The sequence below is a fragment of the Protopterus annectens genome, chromosome 1.part0, assembly GCF_019279795.1.
Source record: "Protopterus annectens isolate FY-2018-M chromosome 1.part0, PAN1.0, whole genome shotgun sequence".
Classification (NCBI taxonomy): Eukaryota; Metazoa; Chordata; order Ceratodontiformes; family Protopteridae; genus Protopterus; species Protopterus annectens.
Window position 1 is genome coordinate 592,346,515 of NC_056725.1, and position 15,613 is coordinate 592,362,127.

A 15,613-nucleotide genomic window follows, 5' to 3' on the forward strand; every position below is an offset into this window, starting at 1 on the left:
CAAAAAAAGTACAGTTGTGTACACTTACCATAAATGTAGATGGTCGAGTGTATTCACTGTTGCAGTCATCACATGTGGGTTATCTGCCTGCAGGTAGCCCTCAGCCGGCCTGAATACCAGAGTCTTGGATTCCTGCATCGGATGCTGTCTCTTCTTCCACGATGTCAGGTTGTCAGGGGTATAAAACATGCAGCCGATGCCATTACATCAGTTTTTCTTGCCCCAGATGTCAGGTACCCCGACAATGGGAAGCAATAAGAAGTTATGTACCTACCATAACGTTCCATGTTAGTTGTCTTCTTCTCGCCTTCTTTCTTGCTGGATGGGTTCGGAGCCGATGCTCGGCTCCGACTCAGCAAATACTAAAGCTCGAGAGCTAATTCCACCGGCTCGAGGCTCCCCTATATCCCACAATGCTAGGCGGTAACTACTCAGATCTCGTTTGATAGCTATACCAAGCAATCCTAGTCTCCATAGAATGGAGTAGGGAAACCCACCTCAAGCAGTCTGCGTAAAGAAAAAGCAGGCCTCAGTAAAAATAGAAGAGGTGGGAGAAAATGTGGGAGTAACAAATTTCGGAAGAAGAAACACAAAAGAATTCCGGTCGGACTGTCCAGGCTTGGGGGAAGGAGGGAGGGACGCAAGAAAGAAGGCGAGAAGAAGACAACTAACATGGAACGTTATGGTAGGTGCATAACTTCTTAATGTTAAGTTGTCAATCTCGCCTTCATTCTTGCTGGATGGGACCGCGTCCCTAGCACCTTATCCCGGGTGGCCTATCGGAACAGACTCTTGAGAACAGTGGAACCAAAATTGGCACGGCTTCTGGAAACCATGTCCAATTTGTAATGTGAAATGAATGTATGAGGAGAAGCCCAGGTGGCTGCTGCACAAATTGAATCTATTGGCAACCTGTCCTGAAAGGCTATGGATGTAGCTAATGCCCTAGTTGAATGAGCTCTAGGTCTTGAGAGTAGTTTTTGATGTCTGATCTCATAGATGAAAGTAATTGTAGACGTGAGCCATCTAGAAAGGGATACTTTAGTGACTGGAAGGCCCAATCTACCCTCTGCATATGACAGAAACAATTGATCAGATTTCCTGAATTGTTTAGTCCTGTCTAAGTAATATCTCAGTTGGCGATGAACATCCAAAAAATGCAGCTTTTGCTCTGACCTATTTGAATAGTTAGGGAAAAAAACGGGGAGATCAATAACTTGGTTTAGGTTAATTTGAGAAGAAATTTTAGGTAAAAAGGATGGATTAGTCGGAGGATACCCTGTCTTTGTGAAAAACTAAGTAAGGGGGCGACTGCACAGAGCATGGAGTTCAGATACTCTTTTCGCTGAAGTTATAGCTACCAGAAAAGTGTCTTCCAAGAAAGCAACTTCAGAGAACATGAAGCCCGGTTCAACGGGGGGAGGAATTAAAGATGCCAGAACCAAGTTCAAATCCCATTGAGGCGGAGGGTCTTTGATTGGAGGTTTGAGAAGAAATACACCCCTTAAGAAGGCTTTACAGAGTTTGTGAGCCATGATGCTGGATTCTGAGACACCAACATGAAAATTTGATATGGCAGCCAATTGAACTCTAATGGTTGATGCAGAAGATCCTAAATGAAAGAGTTCTGCTAGAAAGTCTAAAATAGACTGGATAGGTGCAGTAAAGGGATCTATGCTTTTCGATGATGCCCAAAGGGAAAAACGTTTCCACTTGCTAGTATAAATCTTCCGTGTAGAGGATTTATGAGAGGCTATCAAAATATCTCGGACCGACCGAGATATTGAGGGAAGGCTGGCTAAGGTTGGAATTGGAGAAACCACGCTGTGAGGTTCAGAGAAGACAGAGACTGCTGCAGCTGACCCGATTGATGGGTAATCAGATCTGGTATTGGGTCCAGATGCCAAGGCTGCTCCAAAAGGTAACGATGAAGAAAGGGAAACCATATCTGTCGAGACCAGTAAGGGGCAATGAGGATCATTGTCACTCTCAAGGCGATGGCTTTCTGAATTAGTTGAGGTATCAGTGGAAAGGGGGGAAAGGCATACAGAAGTCCCCGGGGCCAATCGTGGACTAGAGCGTCTCTGGTGGGATGGCCTGGTAACGGGAAGAGAGTGAAGAAGTCGTAACACTTGCTGTTTTGGGGAGTAGCAAAAAGATCGCAGCAAGGGTGGCCCCATCTTAGGAATACTTCTTCTAGAACTGATTTCTTTAGAGACCACTCGTGTGGCATGAGAATTGCTCTGCTCAATTTGTCTGCAATAACGTTGGATTTCCCGGGAATATGCGTTGCTATCAGAAAACGTTGAGAAGAGATCGTCCATTGCCAAAGTCTGAGTGCTTCTTGACATAAAGGGTATGATCTGGTTCCGCCTTGTTTGTTGATGTACCACACTACGGACATGTTGTCCGTTTGAATTGCAATAGTCCCTTTGGGAAGAGAGTCGTGAAAGGCTTGCAACGCTAAAAGCACTGCTCTCATCTCTAAGACATTTATGTGCAAGTGGCACTCGAAGGGTTGCCACGTGCCCTGGACTGTCCTGCCCTGATAATGCCCCCCCACCCGATCAGGGAGGCATCTGTTGTCAACGTGGCAACTGGGGAGTGAAGGGTCTTCCTTGGAGAAGTTGAGGTGACGTGATCCACCAAGACAGTTGATTCTTGCATACTTGAGTTATCAGTATGGTATGGGACATCGGGAGTCGTTGAAAGGACCATTGAGTAAAAAGCATCCATTGGAGGATCCTCATGTAAAGCGAGCTAAGGGGAGAAGGGGAATAGCTGCTGCCATGAGTCCTAGTACCTTCAATACCAGTCTGGCTTTGACTTTGACACATTGTAAGAGAAGGGACACTTGGTTCTGGATGTCTAACACCCTCTGCTCTGTGAGTCTGGCTGAAAGGGTCTGTGTATCTAAGGTGGCGCCTATAAAAATAATAGACTGACAAGGCGACAAGGCAGATTTTTCGAAATTTATTGAAATGCCTAGAGCTTGACAGGATTGAATGGTGAAGTCCCTGGGTAGGAGAAGCTGATGTCTGGTGGTGGCAGTAAGGAGCCAATCGTCCAGATATGGAAACACCTGGAATCCTTGGCGTCTCAAGTGAGCCGTGACCACTGCCATGCATTTGGTGAACACCCGGGGGGCTGTAGTGAGACCAAAGGGCAGGGCCCTGAATTGGTAGTGACTGGCTCCCAGCCTGAAGCGGAGATATCTCCTGGAGCGTCAGTTCATTTTGATGTGATAGCATGTGTCCTGAAGATCTATCGAGCACATCCAATTGTCCTGACCCAAGAAGGGTAGAATGGACTGTAGCGTGACCATCCGGAATTTTGTTTTCTTGACAAACTTGTTTAAGTAGCTGAGATCCAGTATGGGTCTCCAGTCCCCTGTTTTTTTTGGTACCAAAAAGAATTTGGAGTAGATTCCGGATCCTTGCTGGTCTGCCGGGACTGATTGGATGACTCTTTTTGATAGCAGCTTCGAAATTTCTAATGCTGCTTGTTCCCTTAGACCGGGTGGAACGTCTGGAAGGGATCTTTTTGGTTGGCAGCAACACACCAAACAGCCGATGCCTTTCTTCACTTTATTTTAAGATCTGGTACCTCGGCAGTTCGCCTTCAAGGATCCTTGAAGGTGAACTGCCGAGGTACCAGATCTTAAAATAAAGTGAAGAAAGGCATCGGCTGTTTGGTGTTTTGCTGTTAATTTTTTTGCTGTTGCTGTGTTTTGTCAACTTTTTGGTTGGGTTGGAATATGAATGAAGGGAATTTTGTAACCCTCGGATATGATCGACTGTACCTATTTGTCTTGAGTTAGGGAAAGCCAGGCTTTTGGGTACAGTGATAACCTTCCCCTGACTGCCTCCGAAGGCGGACAGCCGGGCAGCCCCTCAGGGGTGCTGAAAGGGTTTGTCAGAGAACATTTCTCTGCTACCCTGGTTTTGCAGACCTCCTCTGCCTCTAGGGCGGCGTCTATTATTATTCCCCCCTCTGCCTCTAGAGGGGAATCGGCCTTGTGCGTCAGATGGGACTCCCTGGGATTGTTTGCGGAACCACATCTTTCCTCCCCTTTGACCTTTGGGATAGGGTCTAGAAGGGGTAGAAAAACGGACTCCTACGGCACAGAGAGTCTTACCTTCCACCTCGCACCTGGTCAATGTATCCTTCACCTGTGGACCAAACAATGATGATCCATCAAAGGAGAATTGGTGAAGGACGCCTTGAAAGGGTCCGCAAAGTTGCATAGCTGCACCCAGGCGTGCCTTCGTAAGGCAACACCTGAGCCTGTGGCTCTACTCGCCCCATCTGCTGCGTATGAGACCAGCCGCATGGAGGAGTTAACAATGGAATTTAGGGTTGCCAACTGGGAGTTCATTGCGTCTTTGAACCCCTCAGCTGTAGGATCCTTCATCAGTTCACCCATATCCTTGAGTAAATCTCTTTGGAGACGAGTGAAGTGGCATAGGTAGTTCAGCGACCGCAATGAAAAGGTCGCTGACGAGAACATCCGCTTGCCGTACCTGTCCATGGTCCTAGATTCTTTATTAGGAGGATGGACAGGAACCGAAGGATCAGCTAACTCCTTCTTTGTGGCCACAGCCACCACCATGGCATCAACAGGGACACCTTTGGATAAAAACTCTTTGTCTTTGGGGGCAGTAATAAATTTGGATGGTCTCCTCGGGGTGGGTTCCACTGAGTCAGGAGCCGTCCAAGCCTTCCTTGCCACCACTTCCATAAGGGGGTCAAAGGGAGGGACACCCAGGAGGTAGAAGGCGAGAACCAAGCGCCTCAAGATACACTGACTCATCCTCCGAAGGATTAAGGGCTGGCCAGTTCCCCTCTGTTTGAGGATTTCAAGGATGTCCAAAGGAGACATCCTCAGAGGGGATCGAGGGACCTGATTCCTCTAAGGCAGTGTCAGAGGTGATAGACTCAGGGGAGTCAATGTGCTTCCTCTTGCACTGCCTCTTCCTAGGGGGATCTCCTGCAGGGTCAGGAGAGACCTCGGAAGAGGAGGAAATTCCCAATGGGGAATCTTGAGGAGTTGGTTCTCTGCGGTGTGGGACAAGGGGGTGAGTAGAAATCACCGCAGGCACTGTAGATGGAGGGGCTGAAGGAGCTGACTGTGGGGCAGAACCTGGTTCTAGCACTCCGCATGACCTCGAAGGCACCCTGTCAGGCAAGGCCGAGGCCCTCGCTCGAAGAGACAAGGACCTCTCCGGCACCGACAGAGGCGGCTCGAAGCCGATGTCGGAGCCGAACTCCTGGCCGAAGCTCCGAGAGGGAGGCGGGTCGGACAAGGGTCAATGCCACTCGCCTCGGAGCCGACGAAGCTTCGGCGCCGAGATCCCTCAAAGAGGAGATCGGAGCAGGCAGCGGGCGAAATGGAAGGTATCGGATCCGGCGCACCGACAGTCATGGCTCCGACAAGCCTTGGCTCGAACTCGAAGAGTCGGAGGAGGAATGTAATGTGGAGGAATAGCCACTGACTGGTGAGTCGGGCTATGCAGCATTTGGGCCAGTGCCTCGGACTTAAGAAGTCTACTCACCACCCTCTGCAAATCATGGTCTGACAACCTGGAAGACCGAGAGGAATGGGTTTTGTGACTCCGCTCCGAAAGGAGAGGGGATCCTGGCGCCGAGTGCACGGATCTGATGGAGGGGGACCTGGACCTCTTTCTGGAATGTGGCTCCGATAAGGGTATCGGAGCCGATGAAGACTTATCAGCCTCGGCTCCAGCGAGCCGAGGTAACAGTATGAGGCTTAAGAACATCGGCTCCGGCCGGAGCCGATGTCGAAGCCTGCTTCGACTTCTCAGCAGTCAACTCAAGAGCAGGAGCCGACTGCTTTGAAGTTTTTGAAGGCTTCCCAGACACAGACTGAGTCGGGGGGCCTTCAGGCTTTAACAAGCCCCGCAAGATCAGTTTGTTCTTGCGTTCCTGCAGGACTCGAGGGCTGAAACCATGGCAAACAGCACATGAGTCCTGCAGGTGCACAGGTCCCAGGCAATACACACAAGAAGTGTGACCGTCTGTCAGAGAAATTTTCTGACAGCACGAGTCACACTTCTTGAAGCCTGAGACCTTATCCTTAGACATAGTAAGGTAAGAGAGGCTGTACACACACACAAACCAGACACTCTTTACAGAAAAAATTATTAAAAATTACAGTTATACAGAAACACATACACACAAGCCCCTACAACACTAATCTTAAAAGGGACTAGGGTGAGGGAAGGGCCGAAGGCCTAAAACAAGAAGTAAGAGGGGAAGGATTCGAAAGATAGGGGTCGATAAAACTAAATATTAGAATTAAACTATACAAAATATTTTCTAACTAAAAAAATGGGTTATCAGTAATACCTAATGGTAAATATTTCACTAACCTGCCTGAGCCGGTAGAAAACGCACCTCGTTAGCTATAGCGGCAAACGAGATCTGGGTAGTTACCGCCTAGCATTGTGGGATATAGGGGAGCCTCGAGCCAGTGGAATTAGCTCTTGAGCTTTAGTATTGGCCGAGTCGGAGCCGAGGATCGGCTCCGAACCCATCCAGCAAGAATGAAGGCGAGACTGACAACTTAACATTTATATGCTATGGTACACTTCCAACAAAAAACAAATACACCAGAAAACTTAAATACACTAAACAAGAAGGAAAGGTAGAGCCAAGACAAGTCAGGGGGCTGGAGGGAGGGTAACCAGGACTGCAACAGTGAATACACTCGAACATCTACATTTCTGGTAAGTGTACACAACTGTGCTATGTTCTTCATGTTTTACTGTTGCAGTCATCACAATTGGGTTGATTCCCAAAGCTAAGGAAGGGAGAAGGAAGTTAGAGAGCATTAGGGCCGGCTATTAAGCCCTGCAAGACTGCAGTGGCAAAACCAGCTCTGGATTTAGAAAAAAATAGGCATGTGATAATGCTTGGTGAAGGTATGTACAGAGCTCCAGGTAGCAGCTTCTAGGATGTCCCTGGTAGGGACTCCTCTGAGAAAGGCTGCAGAGGTAGATGCAGCCCTGGAGGAATGTGACCTTATCCCCCGTGGGGTAGGTTTTCTATGGTGCTTGTAGCAGAAATTAATGAAATGGGCTATCCATTTAGAAATGGTTTGCTTTGAAATCGCCTTCCCCTCTGCCCCTGCAGTAAAGCCAACTAGCAGCTGTTCAGATTTTCTGAGAGGCTTAGTCCTGTCCAAATAAAATCTAAGTTGTCTGTGCACGTCCAAAGAGTGCAGAGTTCGTTCTCCTTTCTTTTGTGGATTAGGGAAAAAGGTAGGCAAGTGAATGGACTGATTTAGGGCCACACTAGACACCACCTTGGGCATAAAGGAAGGACTGGTCCTGAGGGAACCCTGTCTGCATGGAAGATAATGAAAGGTTCCACTGCCATGAGGGCCTGTAATTCAGACACTCTTCTTGCTGAAGTGATGGCTAGAAGGAAGGCTGTTTTCCAGGAAAGGAATTTCAACTCTGCAGTTGCAGCTGGCTCAAAGGGAGGGAGACTGATCTTTTTCAATACAAAGTTAAGGTCCCAGGCTGGAGTAGGGGCTCTCCTGGGTGGTCTTAAATTTTTGGCTCTTCTGAGGAATTGCTTCAGCAGGGGGTGAGAGAAGAGTGGTGTCTCAGTATTATAATGTGTTGAAATGTCTGAGGCATGAATTTTAATTGACGAGAAGGAAAGACCCTTGTGGAGCATCTCTGTTTAGTGAAGAATAAGCGGTAAACTGGGCACTGTTGTGCCCATCCCCCGAGTCTGGCTCCAGGAACAGTATCTTTTCCACTTTTCAGCATACGATTTTCTAGTACTAGGCCTCCTAGCCTCCGGGATGACATCTAGCACCTGCTTACTGACGGATGCTATTGGAGAGTTCAGGTAATTAGCCAGGCTGCAAGATTCAGAGTTTGAAGCTGAGGGTGCAGAATCTAGAAGGGTTCTGAGGCAGGTTCCAGCAGTGACATACTTTGTAAGGGGGGTACCAGTGCTGGCGTGTCCAGTCTGGAGGAATCAGTATTGTCCTTGGTTTGTCCTGTTTGATCTTTAGTAGAACTTGCAAGAGGAGAGGCAGAGGGGGAAAAGCATAAACTGAGAGGCTTTCCCAGATGAAGGACAGGGCATCCACTTTCTAAGCTTGTCTGTGGGAAGTCCTTGTGCTGAATTTGTCCAATTGGTAGTTGTGAGGGGAGGCAAACAGGTCTATCACTGGGTTCCCCCATTTGTTTCTCAAAATGCTGAATATCTTTGGTTCCAGTTTCCACTCATGAGGGTCCATGAGATTTCTGCTTAGGTTGTCTGCCAGTGAATTTAGTTTGCCTGGCAGGAATTGAGCTTGCAGGTGCAATTGGTAGCTCAAGGCTGTGTTCCACAGAGCCATGGCTAGTCTTCAGAAAGGGCACGAGTGGGTTCTCCCCTGCTTGTTTATGTACCACATAACAGTGGTGTTGTCTGTCTTTACCAATAATTGTCCTGGAAGACTGTGTTCTTTGAAGGCTGTCAGATAATTCTGTACAGCTAACATTTCTTTTTGAGTGATATTCAGGTGCATTTGACTTGGGTTCCATTTGCCCTGAATGCACTGCCCTGCCAAGTGAGCCCACCATAGTCTGATGCGTCTGTTGTTAGGGTGTGGGCAGCAGTCCCTTGTTGTGGTAGCAGGCCTCTGCCCACCAAAGGAACTCTGTCTTTATACAAGGAATGACAGGAATCATTGATTCCAGGTCCTGAGAATGTTGACACCATAGGCTTTTTAGATACCACTGTAGTTTCCTCATATGCAGTCTTGCATATGGAATTAGTAGGATGCAAAAGGTCATGAACCCCAGGGCTTGCAGGATTTTCCTTGCAGATAGCTGGGTCTTTGTGGCCAGTAGTTTGAAGTAGGTTGTCAAATAAACTTGTTTCTCTGGCGTGAGGTAAGCCATCTGGGAAGTTGTGTTCAAACTTGCTCCCAGGAATACAATTTGTTGGCATGGTACTAGATGAGATTTATTTTCATTTATGGTGTACCCCAGTGAGGTTAGCAGTTTCTTTACAAGTGCCAGATGATTTATTAGCAAGTCCTGGCTTTCTGCCTGAATTAGACAATCGTCCAGGTATGGGTATATTTGAATATTTCTTTGCTTGCAAAATGCAATGACTGGAGCTAGGCACTTTGTGAATACCCTGGGCGCAGTAGATAAGCCAAAGGGAAGTGCAGAGAACTGATAGTGCCTGTAGCCTGCTCTGAAACGTAGGTATTTCCTGCAAGATTCCCTTATTGGAATGTGCAGGCAAACTTCCTTTAAGTCCAAGGTTGCCAACCAGGCATCTTTGCCTAGCATAGAAAACAGCTGATGAAGAGTTAGCATTTTGAATTTTGGGAATTACCAAAAAGGTGTTCAGAGTAGAGAGGTCCAGGATAGAATGCCAGGAGCTGTCTTTTATGGGTACCAGGAAAAGTCTTGAGTAAAAATCTTGTTCCCTTTCTTCTGCTGGGACAGGCTGAATAGCCCTGATACTTAGAAGAGAGAGAACCTGCTGTTGAGCCTCTGCCCACTGATTTGGGGGCAGGTCTGGCCAACCGTTTCGGGTTTGTAAGGTGTGGAAGTGGAATCTGTATCCTTGGGAAAGTATATTTAAAACCCATTTGTCCTGGGTAACGAGTTCCCAGTTTTTTGCATGCAGGGCGATCTTTCCCCCTGAGGTAGTAGTCAGTTGAGCAAGGCTTGGAAGGTTTAAGGTTAAGTCATTGTGACAGTTTTCCATAGGGGGGTGTCTTACTACTTCCAGTTTTGGAAGTGGGAGCCCCCCACTGCTTAGGCCTGCGTGTATCTTGAGATTGTAGCCTAGGTAGTCTGCTCTTCCTGGGTTTGGATTGAGAAGGCCTGGAAGAGACAGGAAAGGACCAATTCTTAGAAGGCCAATGCCTACTAAATCTGGGAGGCTGTACTTGCAGGAAATTTTTAACTGTTTGTATGGATTTAGCTTTTTCCTCCATCTTTTTAAGTACTTCTTCTGCTTTGTTGCCAAACAGGCAGTCTTGGTTTAAGGGAGCATCCAGTAATTTAGCTTTAACATGATCTGGCACATTTTGTTCCTTAAGCCAAGCATGCCTTCTAAGAACAGACCCAGTGAAAGCAGCCCTGCAAGATGCTTCTAAAGAGTCAAATCCACATTGCAAAGTATGTTTACCAACTTGTTCAGCAGAATGCATTAAATCCTAAAATTCTTTATTTTCAGCACAGTCAGGAATCAACATCATTTTCTGTTTAAGTAGGCCAATAATATGCTGCTGATACTTTAACATATGAAACTGGTAGTTTAAGGCCCTAATGGCCAAAGTAGCAGAATTGTATACCTTCTTACCCAATCTGTCCAAGGCCCTGGAATCCCTATCAGAGGGGGTAGGGTTTTTGGCAGTAGTAGCCTTAATGACTTTAGGGCCCTGTGAAATGGTCTCTGGGTCCGCAATAGAATTCTTGAAAAGGAACTTGTGAGAGTCAGGTACTCTGTAATACCTGTCAGGTTTCCTGGGAGCAGGAGGTATAGTGTCTGGGGCCAGGCTAGATTCCAGGAAGGCATCATCTACAATGTCCAGGACAGGAGGGATAACTAAAGGCCTGTGTTGAGGTAGGAGTAAGAATTCCCTAAGCCTCTTTTTGGAGTCAGAGTAATCCTGGCTTTCCCAGCGAAAATGCTCCCTAAGAGTGTGCAAGGTTTCACCATAAGAAAAATCTTCTGGAGGGGAAGCAGAGGAAATGGAGTCCTCTGCATCAGAATCCTCATTGTAGATAAGGGCAAATCCTGGTAATCAGAAGAAACAGAAATTTCAGAATCCTGATCAGAAGAATCAAAAGGAAAATCAGTTCTAGGTCACTTAGAGGGATTAAAGTAATAAGGGCTTCAGCCATTCTTATCATTTGTTTTTTAGGCATATGGGCCTGACCATGCGGTTTGGACGTTGGTTTTCTAGGCGGTCGAATTTTAGGCCTTGAAGAAGATGGCGTCGGTTTGAAATGCAAGTCAGTAGGCCTGAATACACACTCAGAAGCCGGTGCCTGCACAGCAGCTCCAGACCCATACAAAGTAGAGACATCCGCAGGTTCCATAGTCGAAGAAGCATCTTGCGGCATACCAGACTCCGAATGGGTCTCAGTAGAGGCCTGCGAATCTGAAATAGCGGGTATCAGGGGCTGCGAAAGCACCTCACTGAGTACCGGCCAACTGGTGACTAGCTTAATGGAAGCGTCATTGGCAGCTTTGGACTTATGCGGTCTGTCTCTGCCTTTATCTTTACGTTTTTCAGAATGTCAGTAGTCGGATGGCTTACCAAAGTCATTTCTGGATAATTAAACAGAGTACTGAATTAGTTATATGCAAAAATGAACTGACGACGAATAGTTCGAGGATTGAATAGGGCAAAAAACTGACAGCAAGGGACACTGTGGTCTGGGTCTAGGCAAGGAATGCAGTACGAATGAAAATCTTTATGAGGTATTTGCTTTCCACAGGTAATACAATTGTTAACTTTTACTAACATTGGTTTAGAGCAAGAAAAAGGATCTCCAACGGGGTACTTAGCTTTTTTGAAGACTTCAGTTCTGAAACTCGAAAACGAAAATTTCAGGAGTCTGCCGACCGGCACTTGCGAACTGCTTTTGCTTCAGGCACCCCGCGGCAAGAAAGACTGATGTAATGGCATCGGCTGCATGCTTTATACCCCTGACAACCTGACGTCATGGAAGAAGAGACAGCATCCGACGCAGGACCCAAGACTTTGATATTCAGGCTGGCTGAGGGCTACCTGCAGGCAGATAACCCAAATGTAATGACTGCAACAGTGAAACACGAAGAACATCTCCTATTCCTCAACATCATAACTACTCCCTTCCGACACTAGCCTGTGCCCTCCTCAATGTACACAGGATCAGAAAAAACCTAGAGCACTTAAGTGCTTTTATTTCCCAGCACAGCCCAGACATTTTAGCAGACATACAATACTCGGTCAGAAAAGACTCCTAACTTCCAAAACTTCAAACCTCCTACAAGTATGTCAATGAATCGAGGCCAGGAAAACAATCAAGTGAAGGCTTTCTAATTTTGTACAGAAATAGCTTAACCCAAAAGCAGTGGCGGCTGGTGACTTCAAATCAATGGGGGTCTGCAGGAGACAGCTGAATGGGTGGGGCCAATGGGAAGGGGTGTAGTCAACTAGAAAGGGGCAGGGCTATGCTCAAAACCACAACAACTGAAACTTTAATTAAATATGGCTGCCCTGGGTGCCAAACCATCATAACAAGAGTCCAATCAAGACAAAATGAAGTGTAGAAGAAAAAAAATATTTCAGTGCATTGGCTACATGACAGCTTACTTAATATCTAGATGGAAACAAAAAAGTTGTGAGGCATGAAAAAATAAATTACTTTTTAAATACATTACTGGAATGTCAGTCAAAATCAAGTATATATATAAAAAAAACAAGCAGCACTCAACTCAAACCACTTCTCCTTACACTGCAGTTCTAATTATAATTTATATTCAGCTTTATAAAAGTACCAAGTAACATGCTGAAAGTAGCAATCTCTGTGATACCCTCACTTGTAAAATTGTTTCTTAGCCAAAAAAGACCTGCTGCCTGACAACTATCTACTTGTTACATGGGGAAAACATGATCAAAGTAAAAAAATGAACTGCAAACAAGAAACAAGCACAAGATAAATTGCTTAAAGGATTACTGCAGAGGTTATGGACTACACATGATAGATTGGCATTCTGTTTAGTTTACGGGTAAAGCCTGCAAAGATGACTGAAGTCTCCAACAAATGTAATGAGCTTCTGAAAATACTGTAATCCTGTCATATGCATTTCAATACCCAAGGCGTATACGTTATCTAGTTATGTAAGTATTCTCTCTGCATGGCAACAACAAAAAGGCTTTCAATGTTGGCAATTCTTTAACAGTATGCTTATTAAAGCTTACTTGCATCTTACAATCTCAGACAAGCTTATCTGATGGTCATTAAAGCATTACTACTTAAACACAGAGCAACAGGGTACTGCAAAAGCATGCATTTCTAAATAATAAAAAGCATAAATCAACAGTAAAAAAATATGACAGAAAACCAGAACATTCTGCAAAATTAAGGACAGATGAAAAGCCACTGTAGTACTTGTGCCTACCTTGGATGGGGGGATACTCTGCACACTTACACTGCATAACTGCTCCTTGCCTTGCATGGACACATCCAGAGTCACTACATGGGGGAGTGGGGTGCAACAAGTATGTCACAATTTGAAATGTCTCTGGCTGACGGTGATGGCTCTGACACATTTGTCAAACCTCTCAACCTCAGAGCACGAAATCTGGACAAACCATACATAGAAGTGGGACAAAGGTCCAAAAATAAGGACAATTTTTAAATATTACTCTTATAAACTTAGAAAGATAATAAAATAGTAGTAGGTATTGCATTAGTATGAATTTTCTGAAGGGTATGAAATCTGAAAAGTACAGTTTTGTACCTACCATAAATGTAGATGTTCGAGGATCCACATTGCTGCAGTCCTAACTATTGGGTAGTCCGCTGTCCCAGTCGGCCCGAATACCAAAGTATATGGCTGACGTCGGTCAAGGCGCATTAGACTGACGTCAGTACGTCAGGGTACTAATGCGCATGACCGACGTCATATCCTCAGTCTTTTCTTGCCCCAGATGTCAGAAGACCCTAAAAAGACAAGGCCAAAACCAAAAACTCCAAACATTCCTGCACCAAAAATATGTACAATATATACAAAATTACCAGAGTATAACCTCACCTACACAACCCCCCCTAAACACAGAGGGGACGGAGGGAGGGTAAATTGGACTGCAGCAATGTGGATCCTCGAACATCTACATTTATGGTAGGTACAAAACTGTACTATGTTCTTCATTCCACATTGCTGCAGTCCTAACTATTGGGTAGAATCCCAAAGAAGAGGTAAGGGAGGCTGGCAAATCATAAGGAAGCAGGAGCTGACAACATGCCTTGCAAAATAGCTGTGGCAAAACCAGACCTAGATTTAGAGTAGAGAGGAAGGTGATAATGCTTAGAGAAAGTATGCACTGAACTCCAAGTAGCTGCCTCCAAAATATCCTTAGTTGCCACCCCCCTTAGAAATGCTGTTGAAGTGGCAGTAGCCCTAGTGGAATGAGGCCTAATCCCAGCTGGAATCTCCTTGCCATGATGGGAATAACAAAAAGCAATGCAAAACCCAATCCACTTAGAAATAGTTTGTTTTGACACAGGCTTGCCCTGAGAACTCAAAGCAAAAGAAACAAACAACTGCTGAGACTGCCTAAAATCCTTAGTCCTGCTTAAATAATAACGCAATTGCCTGTGCACATCTAAAGTGTGCAAAATCTTTTCCCCTTTATTTTGGGGATCTGCATAAAAAGTAGGCAAATGAATAGTTTGGTTTAAAGCCACACTAGAAACCACCTTAGGCATAAAGGAAGGATTAGTGCGTAATGATACCCTATCCTTATGAAAAATCAAAAAGGCTCTACCGCCATAAGGGCCTGCAATTCAGAAACCCTTCTTGCAGAAGTAATGGCCAACAAAAAGCAGTCTTCCATGACAAGTATTTCAATTCAGCAGTAGCCGCAGGCTCAAAAAGGTTGTAGAGTAAGTTTCTCCAACACAAAATTGAGATCCCAAGCAGGAGTAGGAGCTCTACGTGGGGTCTTATATTCTTTGCCCCTCTAAGAAATTGCTTGAACAAAGGATGCGAAAACAATGGTGGGTCACAATCATAGTGAGCTGAAATTGCTGCAGCATGAATCTTAATGGAAGAGAAAGACAAACCTTTGTCCAATAACTCAGTAAGATATTGAAGAGCCACACTCAAATTAGGCTCAGAAATCTCCAAATTGTTTGCTGCACTCCAAAATAAAAATCTCTTCCATTTTTCTGCGTACACTTTCCTTGTACTAGGTCTTCTGGCTTCCATAATCACATTTAAAACTTGTTGAGGAAGTTGAGACCTGCTGTGTCTCAAAACAGAATATGCCAGTCTGTTAGATGAAGAGAGTGAAGCTTGACATTGAGCAGGTGACCGTCCCTCTGAGACAACAGGTGTGGAATCAAAGGTAAAGGCCATGGAGGCTTCCTTACCAGACTCCTTAGTAATGGGTACCAGTGTTGCCGAGGCCAATCTGGAGCTATTAAAATCATCCTTGGCTTGTCTTGTCTGACCTTCAGGAGCACCTTTGGGAGAAGAGGCAGAGGTGGAAAGGCATACACATGAAGATTTTTCCAACTGAAAGAAAGAGCATCCATTTTCCAAGCTGTGTGATGAAACCTCTTTGTGCAAAACTTTGGCAGCTGGTGGTTTAGTGGAGAAGCGAACAGATCTATGTCTGGAGTTCCCCATGACACTGTCAATTTTCGAAATACATGAAGATCCAGTTTCCACTCGTGGGGATCCATGATTTGTCTGCTTAACACATCTGCTAAGGAGTTCTGTGCTCACGGCAGAAACCTTGCCTGAAGAGTTAGTTGCAAGCTGAGCGCAGTCTCCCATAAAATCATTGCTTGCCTGCACAACGGGTAAGAATGTGTTCCCCCTTGTTTGTTGATGTACC

At 45.7% G+C, this 15,613-nt stretch overlaps 1 protein-coding gene across 1 annotated transcript in view; it reads right to left on the reverse strand.

Moving 5' to 3' along the window:
- RAB3GAP2 (RAB3 GTPase activating non-catalytic protein subunit 2) overlaps positions 1-15,613 on the reverse strand; it is a 2,949,955-nt gene that overhangs the window by 669,634 nt on the left and 2,264,708 nt on the right. The window lies entirely within an intron of this gene.